Genomic DNA, 19,197 nt, shown 5'->3' on the forward strand with positions numbered 1-19,197 from the left:
AAAACGCTAAACGCGTAAGAATATGAACACATTTTACGGCACTGTATATTCCGTGCCATAGAGGAACAGTTCGAAGACGATGATTGTCGCACATAGAGCAGCATCTGTGAAGCAATTTTTTATGGACAATGACCTCCATGAAATTCGCTGGTCAGGCCAGAGTCACCACCTGAAGCCCATGTAAAACGTTCGGAATGAGTTAAAGTGTAGTCTTCTCACGACACTCCAGCGTTCGGCACCACTACGTTCTCTGGTTTCCGCTCTTGAGGAAGAGTGGACTGCGAAACCTCCACAGACGTTCAGTCATGGCGTTAAACTGTTCTCAGCAGAGTTCAAGCGGTCCTAGGCGAAGGGTGGATACATCCCATATTAATTTCCACGAATAGCAGACCGGATGCTGCTGATCAGATCGTCTACAAAGTTCATGTTTTTCGCTCTTGTGAAGAAGTCACCGAGCCAGCTAAGCGCAAACTCCATGCATTCTACGGCTTTTACATTTTACGGCTTTATGCCGAATTCCAGTATTTCCTTTGTGTGAGATCACGTGTGTCATAAAAATTTGCTTCGAATATCTAAATACCCACACTTTATATGAAATTCAATCATGTTTTTTGTGGCTATTGTTTGAAACTTCGTCATATGTGCATGCATGCATGTCATGTACTTTCGGATGTTTGATGCTGCGAAAATATATTTCGTATTAGAACATCGGTTGTAATCTACATTTGAGCTCTATGCGATTTTTACGCTGATATTGTCCTTCAGACAATCGTTCTTGTTAATTTCGTTGAACATCTATGTGAAGCAAGACATATATCTGAAATTTTTCGCGTGTTTTTGAATGTCGTATAGAACATATTTTGCAAATGGCGTTTGCTTGTTGTGCAAATTTTAACAGCAGTGTCTGGTTTGGAAAATGAAATGTCCTTGATCGCAGTGGAACTATTTACCTAACTACTGCCATATTTGTACCTTTTTCAGCTTTCCTATAGGTTTTCTCTCAGGAATCGTTGAAAGTGCACCGTATGATCGCTCTGTAAGTTGTAGCACAGTAGTTTGCTCTGCGAATACAATAACTATAATATCATGTTAAATTTAATTTCGCCTATCAACATGCGTGTATATTGATTCCATTCATCATAATTTTCTTTTATCGTCACATATATAAAGTGATTCTGTTAGTGATCATAAGCTCTAAAAATTAAAAATTTAAAATGTTCCAGGCTCAAAGCTGAAAGTATCTGCACGTGTGAGGCTATGGCTGAGCCATTGACATACTCCTGTGGAAGTCAGAAATATCTGTTCTGGGTGACCTAACTAATAACCAGATTGCTCCCCATAGCAACACTTGAATTCAGGTGTATTCCTGTGGGTAACTTAATGAATCGAATTTATTAAACAGGTAAGGCCCTGGCATACGTGAAACATGGGTGCTGTAACTCACTATATGGTAAAACAATGATCATTGTAAAACACTTTTTATTATAATTCTCTGTAGATTTCAAGTTAAACGCAAGAGTACAAATACGGGGAACGTTCTTAAAATAAGATGCTATGCAATCGAAGTATCAACACCTTGTCAAAGATTGGGTAATAAAGTTGAAGTGAATATGTTAAAGTCAACATAACATTTGGGGAAACAACTAAATTCGCAAAAGTTGCGCGGTAATTGATGAATGTTAATCAGAGAGGAAAGGAAGAACTACAAGAAGAAGTCATGTATGCACCCACTTTCTTGATTGAGCACATATTGAACTCAGGATTGCTAATAAATATACATGAATTAGAAATTTGAAAGTCATAAATCAGTCCGAAATCTTTGTGTAAATCCTAAAAGTCGATTTGCGAACACTCCAGTTGATCACCATCCTTAACGTTAAATGCCCGCGAATGCCGGCTGTGGTTGGTTCAAATGGCTCTGAGAACTATGGGACTTAACATCTATGGTCATCAGTCCCCTAGAACTTAGAACTACTTAAACCTAACTAACCTAAGGACATCACACACATCCATGCCCGAGGCAGGATTCGAACCTGCGATCGTAGTGGTCACGCGGTTCCAAACTGAAGCGCCTAGAACCGCACGTCCACACCAGCCGGCGGCGGCTGTGGTGGCTGAAAATTCTGTCACTGGCGTGTACTCTCCCTCAGAGCTGGATATCGAAATCCGTCTCCTGACTGAAGCGTCCCTAGCAAGTCTCAGATGGAAGTAAGTTCCACAGAGCGCTCCCAGCAAGAAGCAGAATTTTTCTTCTACCTTGTCAGTGATTCTTTCTAGTGACGATCAATCGGATCCGTTCGAACAATGCAACAATCTCCCTCCATACTCAGTTTGAATACAATTAAACAACAGTGCAGATTGTTAGTGCTAAAGCCCAGAAACTGGCAACTTCTGACTCGCATCATCTATCCTATTTCGCGTCTCAGCCAACGAAGCCTTCTCCAAGAACACATAAACTATTGTGGTTCCCCCACTCCAGAATTTGTTTATGTTATCCAGTGGTAGCTGCTGTTACTCTTCCTTAGTAGAACCTGCAACAATTCAGTTAACTTGGCACTATCCTAATAGTTCTGGATACCATATTCTTAAGTGCAAGAAATCCAGATTGTCTCTTCTCTCACTCTGTTTCATAGGTCTTATCTTTGCATAGTCCTGGACCTAGCTCTTCCCACAATACAAAAGGAAAGGAAGGAAGGAAGATTGGTGTTCAACAGCCCGTTGACATCGAGGTTATTAGGGACGCAACACAAGCTCGGACTGTTTCAAGGATGGGAAAGGAAAGCGGCAGTGCCCTTCCGAAGGAACCACCCCAGCATTTACCTGGAGCGATTTAGGGAAATAACAGGAAACCTAAATCTGGATGGCCGGAAGATGATTTGAACCGTTGTCCTTCCGAATGTGTGTCAACTCAGCTTAACACTCCACCACCTCTCTCGGTTCCCATAATACAGGTTTATTGCAGGACACAGGGCTTTGCGATACTGTGTCTCTAGTCATTGTTAGCAACCGCCATAGTTCTTTGGCGCCAGTGGACTCCCCACATTAAAAACGGTACGCAATAGCTTTCTTTTGTTTAGGACGGAAAAACGGACGGCGCTTCTCCAACAAAGCTTGGCCGCACGCAATATACTGGGCACAATTTCTACCTGACTTCTCCCTCCCCTGCCGTACTGGCAGTGTCAGACCTATGGGTCCATCTAATAGCTGGACATTGACTTGGTCTCGCCATTTCGGCTGGCCTCTCCTCAACATGCAGTCAACAGGATTGCCAACTACACATTTAAACAATCGCCCAGAACAATAAATTACTATGTAAATTTGGTAAGTAGATACGGCAATCTATAACATTAACTTTAAACATCTCATTTCTAGCTGGCAATTAATTTATACTGGCTGAGTTTATTAATTTAATGGAGTTTGGTTATAGTATGTGGCACTTTTGATAAAAATGGTCACATTACCAGGAAACGCATAGACCTTTATTCCACGTTTTTCTCTTGTTATAACAGAAATAGCTTCCTTGGTTGTTTTCATTTCAGTGATGTATGTAGCTTAAGACATCCAGAAATTTAAAGAGAATCAGCAAGCTTAGTTTCAAGTTATTCGTTTACTGTCCTGTAAACTATTGCAACAGCTGCATTACAGCTCCACTGTGAGTCCTGTGCTTGTGCTTGAGAACAATTAGTTCCTGCTCATAAGCAGCTGGAAATCGCCCAGACTGTGGTCAAGTGATTGAAAGCTGCTGAAAAAATGCTGCGGTGCAAGTGCTACCGAGATACACATACCAGAGATGCCACAGAGACCTGAGATCATATACTCCACCATGGATAACGTGTCCTCTAAAGGACGTACGTGGTCTGTCACCACTCATATAGTTATCAGACTTTTAGTTGCATGTTAATCCTGGGCTCTGGGACCCTGAATGGTGGAGATACGGTCCGAAGAGAGCTGGGAATCCCACACCACACCCCACCCCTTAAGCAGAATTTAAAAGTGCTGTCTCCCAGGGAAACTGAAACGAAGCCAGTGAGAAGTACTTTACCTTTTGGAAAGTCTGCTGTGTCCTGTGTCAGGGAAAAGCAAGTGCAAGAGAGCAGGGCTCTGTTAATCGTTAGGAGTTTGGACGTATGACGAATGTCGGTGGCACTGAGAGAAATGGCAGCAAGGGCTGGTTAGCATCACCTTCTGCACTATTTGTATATCTAGAGGCCTCATTCAGCATGCTGAAGAGACTGTTCCGGCAACTGATGAGGCAAGAGGAAGCTGACAACTGCAGATATTGGTGTAAGTAGGGCCAGATCCCTGCAGACTGGTTTCACTCGACATACCTGTATCATCGCGGTGACATTCAAGGAAGGTTGATAAGTCCAGCCTGATTCACGAAATGTTAACGCAGTCCACAGTCTGCAGCATTATCCCCAGGTCTGATCGTGGCACCTAGGTACTGAGTCGAATGGAATGCCTGAACCAGAGAATTTGGAGGTTCTATGACAAGGTAGTATAGTATCTAAATCGGAAATCAGACAGGTGAACGCACAAATCAGAAGCTGCTGATCAGGTAGCTGACTGTGTGTCGGGTTGACGGATGAGACTGCTACAGCCCTCGCAATCAACGACCGAAATGTTAGAAACAAAGTTCCAAGGTTTGAATTGCTTCTAAAAGCAGTAGAACAGGCCTACTATCTACAGAAAGTTGGTTGAAACCCGAAAGTGACAACAGTGAGCATTTAGAGGTAAATCGGAGAGGACATCGAAATGATAGACTAAAGGGAAGGGAAGTTGGTGTACTCATCGCAGCAGACAGGGAACTGAATTCCACTGAGAAGCAAACTGAACCTGCATGGGGGATTCTTTAGGCGTGGCTCAGTATCACCGATGGGCGCAAAACCTGTAACTGGATTCTGAGACGTAACCACGCGAGAGAGGTGGCGCAGTGATTAGCACACTGGACTTGCAGTCTGGAGAACAACAATTCATATTCCCAGTAGTAGGGCAACCTATGCGTCAGGCCTCTCTGCATTGTTGCCATACTTATTCAAGATGGCGGCGATGACATCATCCAAGATGGCAGCATGTAGAATTGGCAACATCACATGATGTCATCCAAGGTGGGCGATTTTGGCGGGAAAACAGGCCCATTGTGCTACGTCCACTAACCTAACCTCCAGAAAAAAAACGCGGGAAATTTGAATTTTGGCGGGAAAATAGACCAATTGTGTGATGTCCACTAACCCAAGCCTCCAGATGAAAAAATTGCGGGAAGTTTGAATACCAACATGATAATGCAAACAAAAACCGTACTTACCTTTATTATTATTATTAATTATCATTTATTAACATTCATTATAGTTTATTGTTATTATTTATTATCATTTATTATTATTCATTATTATTATTGACCTGCCTCCACTAGAAACTTCCCTCCAAATTCAAATTCCAACATGATAATGGCTGCAAAACCCTACTTTTCTTTATTATTATTCATTATTATTCATTATCATTTGTTAACATTCATTATCATTCATTGTCACTTATTATCATTCATTATCATTTATTATCATTCATTATTATTTCTTGTTGTTGTTGTTGTTGTTGTTGTTGTGGTCTTCAGTCCTGAGACTGGTTTGATGCAGCTCTCCATGCTACTCTATCCTGTGCAAGCTTTTTCATCTCCCGGTACATACTGCAACCTACATCCTTCTGAATCTGCTTAGTGTATTCATCTCTTGGTCTCCATCTACGATTTTTACCCTCCACGCTGCCCTCCAATACTAAATTGGTGATCCCTTGATGCCTCAGAACATGTCCTACCAACCGATCCCTTCTTCTGGTCAAGTTGTGCCACAAACTTCTCTCCTCCCCAATCTTATTCAATACCTCCTCATTAGTTATGTGATCTACCCATCTAATCTTCAGCATTCTTCTGTAGCACCACATTTCGAAAGCTTCTATTCTCTTCTTGTCCAAACTATTTATCGTCCATGTTTCACTTCCATACATGGCTACACTCCATACGAATACTTTCAGAAATGACTTCCTGACACTTAAATCAATACTGGATGTTAACAAATTTCTCTTCTTCAGAAACGCTTTCCTTGCCATTGCCAGCCTACATTTTATATCCTCTCTACTTCGACCATCATCAGTTATTTTGCTCCCCAAATAGCAAAACTCCTTTACTACTTTAAGTGTCTCATTTCCTAATCTAATACCCTCAACATCACCCGATTTAATTCTACTACATTCCATTATCCTTGTTTTGCTTTTGTTGATGTTCATCTTATATCCTCCTTTCAAGACACTGTCCATTCCATTCAACTGCTCTTCCAAGTCCTTTGCTGTCTCTGACAGAATTACAATGTCATCGGCGAACCTCAAAGTTTTTATTTCTTCTCCATGAATTTTAATACCTACTCCGAATTTTTCTTTTGTTTCCTTTACTGCTTGCTCAATATACAGATTGAACAACATCGGGGAGAGGCTACAACCCTGTCTTACTCCCTTCCCAACCACTGCTTCCCTTTCATGTCCCTCGACTCATAACTGCCATCTGGTTTCTGTACAAATTGTAAATAGCCTTTCGCTCCCTGTATTTTACCCCTGCCACCTTTAGAATTTGAAATAGAGTATTCCAGTCAACATTTTCAAAAGCTTTCTCTAAGTCTACAAATGCTAGAAACGTTGGTTTGCCTTTCCTTAATCTTTCTTCTAAGATAAGTCGTAAGGTCAGTATTGCCTCACGTGTTCCAGTATTTCTACGGAATCCAAACTGATCTTCCCCGAGGTTGGCTTCTACTAGTTTTTCCATTCGTCTGTAAAGAATTCGTGTTAGTATTTTGCAGCTGTGACTTATTAAGCTGATAGTTCGGTAATTTTCACATCTGTCAACACCTACTTTCTTTGTGATTGGAATTATTATATTCTTCTTGAAGTCTGAGGGTATTTCGCCTGTTTCATACATCTTGCTCACCAGATGGTAGAGTTTTGTCAGGACTGGCTCTCCCACAGCCGTCAGTAGTTCCAATGGAATATCGTCTACTACGGGGGCCTTGTTTCGACTCAGGTCTTTCAGTGCTCTGTCAAACTCTTCACGCAGTATCATACCTCCCATTTCATCTTCATCTACATCCTCTTCCGTTTCCATAATATTGTCCTCAAGTACATCGCCCTTGTATAGACCCTCTATATACTCCTTCCACCTTTCTGCTTTCCCTTCTTTGCTTAGAACTGGGTTTCCATCTGAGCTCTTGATATTCATACAAGTCGTTCTCTTATCTCCAAAGGTCTCTTTAATTTTCCTGTAGGCGGTATCTATCTTACCCCTAGTGAGATAGGCCTCTACATCCTTACATTTGTCCTCTAGCCATCCCTGCTTAGCCATTTTGCACTTCCTGTCGATCTCATTTTTGAGACGTTTGTATTCCTTTTTGCCTGTTTCACTTACTGCATTTTTATATTTTCTTCTTTCATCAATTAAATTCAATATTTCTTCTGTTACCCAAGGATTTCTACTAGCCCTCGTCTTTTTACCTACTTGATCCTCTGCTGCCTTCACTACTTCATCCCTCAAAGCTACCCATTCTTCTTCTACTGTATTTATTTCCCCCATTCCTGTCAATTGCTCCCTTATGCTCTCCCTGAATCTCTGTACAACCTCTGGTTCTTTTAGTTTATCCAGGTCCCATCTCCTTAAATTCCCACCTTTTTGCAGTTTCTTCAGTTTTAATCTACAGGTCATAACCAATAGATTGTGGTCAGAGTCCACATCTGCCCCTGGAAATGTCTTACAATTTAAAACCTGGTTCCTAAATCTCTGTCTTACCATTATATAATCTATCTGATACCTTTTAGTATGTCCAGGGTTCTTCCATGTATATAACCTTCTTTCATGATTCTTAAACCAAGTGTTAGTTATGATTATGTTGTGCTCTGTGCAAAATTCTACCAGGCGGCTTCCTCTTTCATTTCTGTCCCCCAATCCATATTCACCTACTATGTTTCCTTCTCTCCCTTTTCCTACACTCGAATTCCAGTCACCCATGACTATTAAATTTTCGTCTCCCTTCACAATCTGAATAATTTCTTTTATTTCATCATACATTTCTTCAATTTCTTCGTCATCTGCAGAGCTAGTTGGCATATAAACTTGTACTACTGTAGTAGGTGTGGGCTTCGTATCTATCTTGGCCACAATAATGCGTTCACTATGCTGTTTGTAGTAGCTTACCCGCATTCCTATTTTCCTATTCATTATTAAACCTACTCCTGCATTACCCCTATTTGATTTTGTGTTTATAACCCTGTAGTCACCTGACCAGAAGTCTTGTTCCTCCGGCCACCGAACTTCACTAATTCCCACTATATCTAACTTCAACCTATCCATTTCCCTTTTAAAATTTTCTAACCTACCTGTCCGATTAAGGGATCTGACATTCCACGCTCCGATCCGTAGAACGCCAGTTTTCTTTCTCCTGATAACGACATCCTCTTGAGTAGTCCCCGCCCGGAGATCCGAATGGGGGACTATTTTACCTCCGGAATATTTTACCCAAGAGGACGCCATCATCATGTAATCATACAGTAAAGCTGCATGCCCTCGGGAAAAATTACGGCTGTAGTTTCCCCTTGCTTTCAGCCGTTCGCAGTACCAGCACAGCAAGGCCGTTTTGGTTATTGTTACAAGGCCACATCAGCCAATCATCCAGACTGTTGCCCTTGCAACTACTGAAAAGGCTGCTGCCCCTCTTCAGGAACCACACGTTTGTCTGGCCTCTCAACAGATACCCCTCCGTTGTGGTTGCACCTACGGTACGGCTATCTGTATCGCTGAAGCATGCAAGCCTCCTCATCAACGGCAAGGTCCATGGTTCATGGGGGGAAGTTCTTATTATTATTATTATTATTATTTATTATTATTCTTCTTCTTCTTATTATTATTATTCTTCTTCTTATTATTATTTATTATTGTAGGCATACCTCCACTCGAAAATTGCGCCAAATTCAAATCCCAACACGATAATTTCACGAAAACTGTACTTCTATTTATTATTATTATCATTTCTTAATTATCAAGATGTCCGATTTTCTCGGCGAGAAAGCCATTTTTCGTACATCCATAACAAAAATCTATCACGACTTCAAATCCCAACACCATAATTGATCACACATACGAACTTTCTTCGTCACTTATCTTTTTTCACTGGTAGCCTATCATAATCACGTCAAACAATAAACTGCACTTATAGTAACATAAGTCACGTCCATTGATTTTGCAGGGGGGGAAGGGACTGAAGACTTTATTTCAAGCAGTACGGTCATCACTTGTTCTCCAACGCAGTCAGCACACGCATCTTTGATATCGCAGTGCAGTCGCCACGACGTCCACGCTCCAACTGAATTAGTTCAAATCCTCACCACCCCCTGGCCAGCACGTGGAAACACTTCCGACGCCTGTCACGTGAGGCGGCCAGAGACTCGTGCTGGACTGCCGGTACGCTGGGGGCGAGCCCAGCGATCGTTCCCACGTCGTAAACATGTTTTTGCTGTCACAGCGGTCCCTTGTCCGCTCACCTCCGCACGTTTCCCGCCAAAATTGTTTGCCTTGGAGCTGAATCACACAACGGTCGGCCTTTCCCTGCCACACTTTTGGCGCCAAAGTTGTTTTCCTCGTCACGTTCAAACTTGTCGATGCTGACCGCTCACCGTCCACCACATGTCCTTGTGCGAGGGAGAACGCAGTGCTACACTTTTGGCGGCAAAGTTTGCTGGACAGTGGAATCCGTCATCACTATATAACAGCACGTTTGGTCCACACTAGAACGCTTGCTAATTGACTCTCTGTCGCGTGCATAATAACTGTAGAATAAATGTACAGCCCCCTCTCCCTAGGAACCAGCGCCAAGTTTGAAATATGCCAGTAAACAAAGCTCACTTGTGCTCCCGCCACCAACCTAACAAAATTGGTGCAAACCAAGCTCATTTTCATTAAACTAAGCCACCAGCACTCAACCTCTTCCTACACGTTTCGGGTAAAAGGACTCACCCTGCACTAGGCCCATGGATGGAGGAACCAATTTACTTTATTTAGGAATGGAGTGTATGTATGTGTATGTATCCCACCGACATGGCAAGAGTGCCAAGCCACTATGACCGGTAGCCGAAAGGCACGCGTTTAAGCTCACGCAGGCTGGCGTGAAGTCTGGAACAGTTAAGGGAATTGAGTCTCTTAAAAATAATACGTAGCTGCTGGAATACTTAACTTTAATTCATAATTGGTGAACATCGGTCTGATGGTACATGCATCACAAGATAAATAGCAATTGATAATGGCGCCTTGCTAGGTCGTAGCAAATGACGTAGCTGAAGGCTATTCTAACTATCGTCTCGGCAAATGAAAGCGTAATTTGTCAGTGAACCATCTCTAGCAAAGTCGGCTGTACAACTGGGGCGAGTGCTAGGAAGTGTCTCTAGACCTACCGTGTGGCGGCGCTCGGTCTGCAATCACTGACAGTGGCGACACGCGGGTCCGTCGTATACTAGCGGACCGCGGCCCATTTAAAGGCTACCACCCAGCAAGGGTGGTGTCTGGCGGTGACACCACATTCCACACCACACAGAACTGCAACACTCCTACATAACTCATTTATAACGCTCTAGAGAATTGACAATTGTAAACAGTTAAAAATAACTGAAAGCACAGCCTACAGTCATGCGAACTGCTTGTAAATAATGCAAAACATTTACGTCCAAATAGCCAAACAACTCCTAATTTTCTGAAATAATTTCAGTCCATAGGCTGATGGAAGGTGGAAAGAGTGTACTTTATTTATTTGGGACATATCTTTTTGAAACTTTTGCATCACATAGGTTTCGATATGTAAGGCTGACATAGGGCAGTTTCTGAACTCCAGTAGTGCACTACACATGGCAACGCAACCACACCCACCAGACCCCTAACTCCTCTACAGATAAATTTGTCCAGTTATTTGTTGACTCACTCACAGTCTGACCAGGGCTCTCTGCAGTGTGTGTATATTTAATATGATCTGAGCCGTTAGGAATTCTTGGATGGTCGCACTCTGAGTTATTCTGGGGGAGTATTGTGAATTCCGTTTGTCTGCGCTGAAGGTGGATCCCATTTGTGCCTTCGTGACTGTTTCACTGTTTGATGGTAGAGGATAAAGATGATAGGGTGTTGAGCATCTGTTGTACTTGTACCTAGGTTGAGGCATACAACACTGCGCGCATTTCCTGCGAATGGTCCTGTTGTAGTAACTGAGATCGTTCTGTTTATAGACAGGTTGCAGAAGGTAATAGATATGTCTTTCTCCGACTTAAATTGCAGAGATCAGATGGGTGAAGATAAATGCATACCCATCTACGCTTAGAAAGGAAGAATGCTTTTTTATTATTCAGTGAGTTTTGGCAGGAGTGAATATGGTTTTATATATGTGCGTGTTTAAAATTTGTGAGTGGAAATTGTCAGTGAAGGGTGTATGACATCGGGTTGCTTGCTGGGGGAGACACTGTTTACATGTCCTGTTGGAGATGCAAGGGGGAGATAGAGATCTGCGCTGCTCAGGATCCATTTGTGCACTGTAGGCCGCTAGACAATAGCTGGAGAGCAGGTATAGGGAGAGCCCACTTCAGCATTCTGGTCCTGGGGCTGTTTAGATGGACAGCTATGTGGCTTTGACATGCCGCTGGCGGCACTCGGACACTCGCTTTGTAAGGTGCTGTGGGATCGGTTTGAGCATTTAGTACTTGTTTGGGTGGTTATTGGATTAAGAACTGTAATATTGAAGGTCATGTCCTCTGGGGGACTGCTGTGTAATTGAGTAAGTGTGTTTACGTATTTGAAGATATGTTTCGCGAATGGTGATGTTAAGTTGATGGCGCAATTTAGCTACCACTGTAAAAAAAAAATAGCTGTCTGCTGCTGAAAGAAAGAAAGAAAGAAAGAGGTGACGTTGCCTGCAGACCTAATGGATGAGTTATTAGATAAGAGCAAGGGATAATTGTTGAATGAAGCTGTGTGTTCGGATATAGGAGTCTCTAAACGGCGGGGCGAGATTTTATTTTTATGTGGGCTTTATGCTATCTATAGATAGTGATATTCGACCGCTAGTGACAACAGTTAAGAGCGGAAAAAATAGGAACAAATCGAGCGCTGGCAGAATGTTGTGCAATGGTAATAATATTTAATTCAAGGTGGAGGTGGTATATATGGACCAGGCTTTGAATATTGGTGTGAGTGTCGTATGTGCTTGATGCTCTGTATAAAAGTTTGACTCTTTAATTGCGTTTGGTATTTATGGGTGTATGTAAAATTAATTTTACTGTTGAAAGTGCGAGAAAGATGAGTTGATTGGTGTTTAGATAGAGGCTACGTTTGTAATTCGAAAAGAGGGGATGAGAATGGTAAATTGATTGATGGGCATGGTTTGTGGGGTGATATATGAGTGTCAAGATAGGGTTGAGGACGTTTGCGTACGTTGATTGTGGTACGGGTGTGAGGTTAGGTGCGGTGGACGGTATACATTAGATCTTATTTTTTTAAAAATGTTGTAAAGTAAGAATAATATTGAGAAGGTTTTAGATGGCCGGTCAAGCGACGATGCGAGTGCAGGGATGTGTGGTTATGTTTAATTAAAGGGCCGTGTAATGTCGTGTGAGGAGCAATGCGCAGTGTGCTACAGGGTTATAGGAGGTAAAGAAATCTCCTGCTGTGATGTGTCTAGCGTATGGAGGCTGCGCTTTGATAATTTTGGTACGTTGATATATCTAGTTGACTTTCACCCGCGTTTGGTTGTGAGGGATTGCGGTCCTTGGCGGACGTAAGTGTGTGCATTGACCGCTGACGAGCGCATTGACCGCGCCAACTCACGCTTGCGGAAGCCGAGCAGGGGCTGTGCGAGGTCTGAAATCTGACGAATGGGTGACTTCACGATCATGTGGGCAGGGTGCGGAGTGGGGGTTACCTGCGCACGTCTGCTGAGTCATTTGCGAGCGGATCTGCAGGCTCTGCTATGCGTTATTAGGATAGTTTACGAGTACTGACGTATCTACACATCTGTGTGAGCAATTATTTAGTAGCAGTTTGCTATAGTGTGTACTGAAATTATGATTGAGTGCGTGTCTGTGGGCTGTGCAACATGGCCCAGGGCACATCTGGGTGGGTGTTTTGTGATAGTGTGACAGATATACCGCATGATTAAATAAGTTGTTTGAAAAAATAAATAGTGTTCTCAATGATTACACGCGCCTGCAGCGCAGATGAGAGTGATTGGTTTTCCGTCACCATCTCGGTTGCATGCGAGTAGTAAATGTTTTCCCGGCTGCGTTAATCGTGTGTGTCAACGAACTATGAGCTATTCTGACAATAGACGTGAAGGCAGGTCCAGACCTGAGACGCCGGCGGTATACATGAGAAGAACAATGCAGCTTTCACATGTCTGAGAGGAGGGTGCCCTTTCTGGTCGGCTGTCACGAGCGCTCGGAAGCTGAACTTGACTGGAGACTCTGGAACCCCCTTCACCGCCGACCGCACGAGCGCGCGGCCTGCCTTGGAGCGTAATCTAAGGCGCATAGGCGATATGAATTTCTCTGGTGTTAGGTGCGAATGCGACTGTGTGGAGGTCATGTTTGGGGCAGGCCGAGCAGAGACTTTTGGTCGGTTTGCCAGCTGGGGGTGTTTGGGCGCGTGTGTTGCGCTATTTTGGGAGCATGTCTGTGCACTGTGAGTTGCTTTATTTGGAGAGTTTAAGTGTACAGAGCTCGTCTGCTGATATTGTGTACTGCATTATTTCAGAGCTGTTTGCTATTGTGTGGTGAAATGAGGAGTTGTTTACGTGTTTGTGGCCTGTGTCAGATGACCACAGTCGGATCAGTGCGAGTGTTTTGTGACAAATATACTCCACGACTAAATAAAAGGGCTCCAAATAAATGGAGTGCAGCCCTTCCTTACTTCCCAGAGCAGCAGAGCGCAGTCTCAGTGGTTTTTGCGCAAAAACTGCGATCTGGTCAGACTGTGAGTGAGTCAACAAACAACTGGACAAATTTATCTGTAGAGGAGTTAGAGGTCTGGATTGGAATGAATATCCTGGTGGGTGTGATTGTGTAGCCATGTGTAGTGCCCTACTGGAGTTCAGAAACTGCCTTATGTCAGCCTTCCACGGGCCTAGTGAAGGGTGAGTCCTTTTACCCGAAACGTGTAGGAAGAGGTTGAGTGCTGGTTGCTTATTTTAGTGAAGATGAGCTTGGTTTGCAACAATTTTCTTAGGTTGGTGGCGGGAGCACAAGTGAGCTTTGTTTACTGGCATATTTCAAACTTGGCGTTGGTTCCTAGGGAGAGGTGGCTATCTGGTCCTCGAAAAGTAGTTGAAATTATGTAGTTGAACACATTTGCATACGTATATGAAATTATAAATTGAATTATTTAATATAATTAAAAACGAAAATGAATTAAGTACTTAGGTATTTACAGAAAACGATGTCAGTCGCGAGTACGGAGGGTGTGTGACGTAAGCGGGGCGGCGGCTGAGCGATTGTACAGTTATGACGCGCGCGCGAGAGAGTCAATTAGCGAGCGTTCTAGTGCGGACCAAACTTGCTGTTATATAGTGATGACGGATTCCACTGTCGAGCAAACTTTGCCGCCAAAAGTGTAGCACTGCGTTCTCCCTCGCACAAGGACATGTGGTGGACGGTGAGCGGTCAGCATCGACAAGTTTGAACGTGACGAGGAGAACAACTTTGGCGCCAAAAGTGTGGCAGGGAAAGGCCGACCGTTGTGTGATTCAGCTCCAAGGCAAACAATTTTGGCGGGAAACGTGCGGAGGTGAGCGGACAAGGGACCGCTGTGACAGCAAAAACATGTTTACGACGTGGGAGCGATCGCTGGGCTCGCCCCCAGCGTACCGGCAGTCCAGCGCGAGTCTCTGGCCGCCTCACGTGACAGGCGTCGGAAGTGTTTCCGCATGCTGGCCACGGGGTGGTGAGGATTTGAACTAATTCAGTTGGAGCGTGGACGTCGTGGCGACTGCACTGCGATATCAAAGATGCGTGTGCTGACTGTGTTGGAGAACAAGTGATGACCGTACTGCTTGAAATAAGGTCTTCAGTCCCTTCCCCCCTGCAAAATCAATGGACGTGACTTATGTTACTATAAGTGCAGTTTATTGCTTGATGCGATTATGATAGGCTACCAGTGAAGAAAGACAAGTGACGAAGAAAGTTCGTACGTGTGATCGATTATGGTGTTGGGATTTGAACTCGTGATAGAATTTTGTTATGGATGCAAGTAAAATGGCTTTCTCGCCGAGAAAATCTGACATCTTGATAATTAATAAATGATGATAATAAGTAGAAGTACAGTTTTCGAGACATTATCGTGTTGGAAATTGAATTTGGCGCAATTTTCGAGTGGAGGTATCCCTATAATAATTATAATAATAATAATAATAATAACAAATAATAATGAATGATAATAAATGATAACGAATGCTAAAAAATGACAATGAATGATAATGAATGTTAATAAATGATAATGAATAATAATGAGTAATAATAAAGAAAAGTAGGGTTTTGCAGCCATTATTGTGTTGGAATTTGAATTTGGAGGGAATTTTCTAGTGGAGGCAGGTCAGTAATAATAATAAATAGTAATAAATGATAATAAATAATAACAATAAACTATAATGAATTTTAATAAATGATAATTAATAATAATAATAAAGATAAGTACGGTTTTTGCATGCATTATCGTTTTGGAATTCAAACTTCCCGCCATTTTTTCTTCTGGAGGCTTGGGTTAGTGGACATCGCACAATTGGTCTATTTTCCCGCCAAAATTCAAAATTCCCGCCGTTTTTTCTGGAGGTTAGGTTAGTGGACGTAGCACAATTGGCCTATTTTCCCACCAAAATCCGCCATCTTGGATGACGTCATGCGATGTTGCCAATTCTACATGCCGCCACTTAGATGACATCATCGCCGCCGTCTTGAATAAATATGGCAGCAACGCAGAGTGGCCTGAGGCTAAGGTTGCCCTACTACTAGTCCCATCCGACCATCCAGCTTCAGGTTTTCCTTGAATTCTCTAAACCGATCCACCAGATTCGTGGGTCGTTCCTTTGAAAAGGGTATGGCCGACATCCTTCTTCATCCTTTCGTAATTCGAACTTGTTTGTACTCCGTCTCCAATAACCACCCTGTCGATGGGACATTATACTATAATCTTCCTCCATTTTCAGAAGCAATCGTAAACTCTAGAGAAATCCTCAGCTTGGTAGTATGTACATTCTGTTGGTCAAGAACTGTATAGGTACGTACGTAATAGAAAACTTAGTGAATTGACCGACTTTCACGGTAGAGGGCGTCTGTAAAGAAACGTATAAAAACACTACCTACGCCTAGAGCGATGTAACTAAGTCATACAAGTGGAACTAGAGACTTGTTAAGTGAAACGCTTTTGACTAGCAAAGGGGCAAAGCGTGAAGCATGCAGGGATTATGGTAGCAGAATCCTGTCGAAAGACTTCTCACAAAACTCAAAGACATAAGCATCATATGAAGGGTATCAGTATCAGCAAAGTTGAAAGTCCAGCCATTCATGGATGCCAAGGCACTTACAGCTAGCGTAGGAAAGGACACGTCAAAACACTAAATCTCGCTTTCAAATGTCCCCTCTCAGCAAAGCTTATTAATGCGGCGTATGTCAATGATCAGCAAAGGAGAAAAAAACTGTGATCTGTCGTCTTGTCCCAGTGCCACGGTACTGGGTTAGTGTGACACACAAATTGAAAAATTTATACATAATATGCAATTTCCGAAAAGAAATTCAAATAAAAATACCGAAAAAATTGAGATAATCATATTGAGTATAAAAAATCATAACTTGAAAAACTATAATATGCTAGAATGTTCCTCCGCTTCTTTCCTTATATTGCAGGGAACAATAAATACTGTATAAAAATTAAGAGACGCTAAAATGTGGATTTACCCTATTCTCATTTACTATGGGTAACGTTCATTATATTTGGTTATGGTTAAAATTTGTCAACTGTTCTGCAAAGCAGTCAATTTACACATTAAATGTAATTAGGATCAGTTAAATGAATTATCGCATTTGACAAACCATCTGGTTACAGATACGTAGTAAGAGGTGGTTAGCTACAACGAAAGTCCCATAAGTTACGTGAAACAGAAGTTGCGTAAAGCAGGTCTTGCCGTTATAACAATATCTCCACTAACAGTTAATTAGTTCAAAAATCATCGCGTCGCACACTCGAAGTATGATATTATTATTGAGCAACTGAAAGGTCTTTCATGAGCAGGTATTGCTACATCAATTAATTACAGTCACTGAAGGAAATTAACAATAATACACTTATCTTGCATTTGCAATCCAACGACGATCTCGCTCTGGCTTTGTCTCGTAATTAAAATTGTTGTCTAGGTAGCATGACAGTCGCTTCTGGTGCGAAAGGCACTCGGATGTTAACTACGCCGACTTGAAGAACTTACGAAGCTATCGGTATTAATTTGATGATTTATGTTTTTCATTGCAATGTGCTTCATACTTTTTTGAACAATGGTCACTTGAAAATAATTCTTCATTCTTACTTTTCACAGAAATTCACATTTATTAAACTTTTTATACTTTCGCATGTTCAAAACATTACTTCATCGTATTATTTCGCAGCCGTTACTGCTCTTAATAAAACTCACAACATTTTTCATTGCCCGCAACTCAGACTCATCTTTTCATTTCCAATACAAAGTCAAGACTGTTTATATTCAACACAAAAAACTTGACTACTCTGTACGCTTCCGCGCCAGAAGTCACAAGCCAGCCTCAAAGATAACAATAAGTACAAAGCTATTCACACTTGATATTATATCGATTTCAACGTGTTAAAATATCGACGTACCTACATATAAAAATGAACCAAATTTGAACAGAGTGAAAAATATGAGACATTACGTAGAAAAATATTCATTAATCTACGGTATCGAAAAACTGGGTTAGTGTGTGGTAATGGTTTCGCAAGTAAAGAAACATTACAACGTGTGGTAGAAAGAGTAATACCATAAAAAAAATAAAAGCGAAAGATTACTTTTCAGAGGTGCACCTACTTCTGACAGTTAAACGACCAATCTCTCCTAACTTCATACTTTACTGATGATGATCATCATCATCATTATCGATTCAGTATAAAGCGCGACGCCTTGTGTCCATGCACAGGAGTTAATAAAATTGTGGTGCTTTAACTGGAATGTAGCATCTTCAGCAGGATCAGAAACAAAGTACTGTGTATGTAATAATTAAAATCTGAAAACGTCTACTAGTAAGAACTAGTACAACTGGTTTTAAGGGACTGTAATTCGATAGAGTCTCCAAATCTATAAAGTTCAGTTACCAATTTGCAAAACAAATTCAAAACTAATTGTAAGGTAGTGGTAACTATAACAGATACAAATGAAAGTCTGCAATACGTATTCTTCACGTAGAACAAGAACACTAATAAAGTGAATCAACGCGTGTATTATTATGCTTCTTAATAGCATATGTTGATCAACCAAAAGATACCCTGCGGAAACTGAACGTAAGTAAATTGTAGTTAGTCGACTTACCTTCTGAAAAAGATCGAAACGAATATTGCTGACCTAACCGTGGCAAAGTAGTCGGCTCTTGTCCGGCGTCACTATTTTATACACCCGTAAGCTGGCGCGCAGCACAGCATCCGAGAGTGGGGAAATGAGGGAGTGGGGACACTGCTGCGAAATTACGCTAGCTATAGCGCGGGTCAACTCTGTCCCGTCGGCGAAGACCAAAGCTTCTGATAACGACAACTGCTGTCCTTAAGAAAACGTCACTGAGCTGGAAACGGCTGTACATGATTATCAGACACTCTCTAGCTTTAGATTTCAGCGTCTAACTCAATGGTTCACAATCTGGGGTAATTGTAAATATTTACTATGAAATAACAGTCTTGATCACAAATTATTTATTCATTCCGGTGACCGGTTTCGACCCAATTGTGGTCATCTTCAGACCAATGAGTAAGAGCGTCCTTCTGGTGGTGAGTAGTGATTTACCACACGAAGGAGGTTCTTACTCATTGGTCTGAAGATGACCTCTGTAGTGGTCGAAACCGGTCACCAGAGTGAATAAATAGTGATAAAGGCTGTTTTT

The 19,197-nt window shown here is 42.1% G+C and overlaps 1 protein-coding gene across 1 annotated transcript in view; it reads right to left on the reverse strand.

The window, feature by feature from the left end:
- LOC124798583 (cytochrome P450 6k1-like) overlaps window positions 1-18,683 on the reverse strand; it is a 146,711-nt gene extending 128,028 nt beyond the window's left edge. The window contains exon 1 of the mRNA XM_047262045.1: window positions 18,636-18,683. The gene's annotated coding sequence lies outside the window, so the exon portion shown is untranslated. The remainder of the gene's footprint in view (window positions 1-18,635) is intronic.
- Window positions 18,684-19,197: the final 514 nt, after the last annotated feature.

This window comes from Schistocerca piceifrons, chromosome 5 (assembly GCF_021461385.2).
Source record: "Schistocerca piceifrons isolate TAMUIC-IGC-003096 chromosome 5, iqSchPice1.1, whole genome shotgun sequence".
Classification (NCBI taxonomy): Eukaryota; Metazoa; Arthropoda; class Insecta; order Orthoptera; family Acrididae; genus Schistocerca; species Schistocerca piceifrons.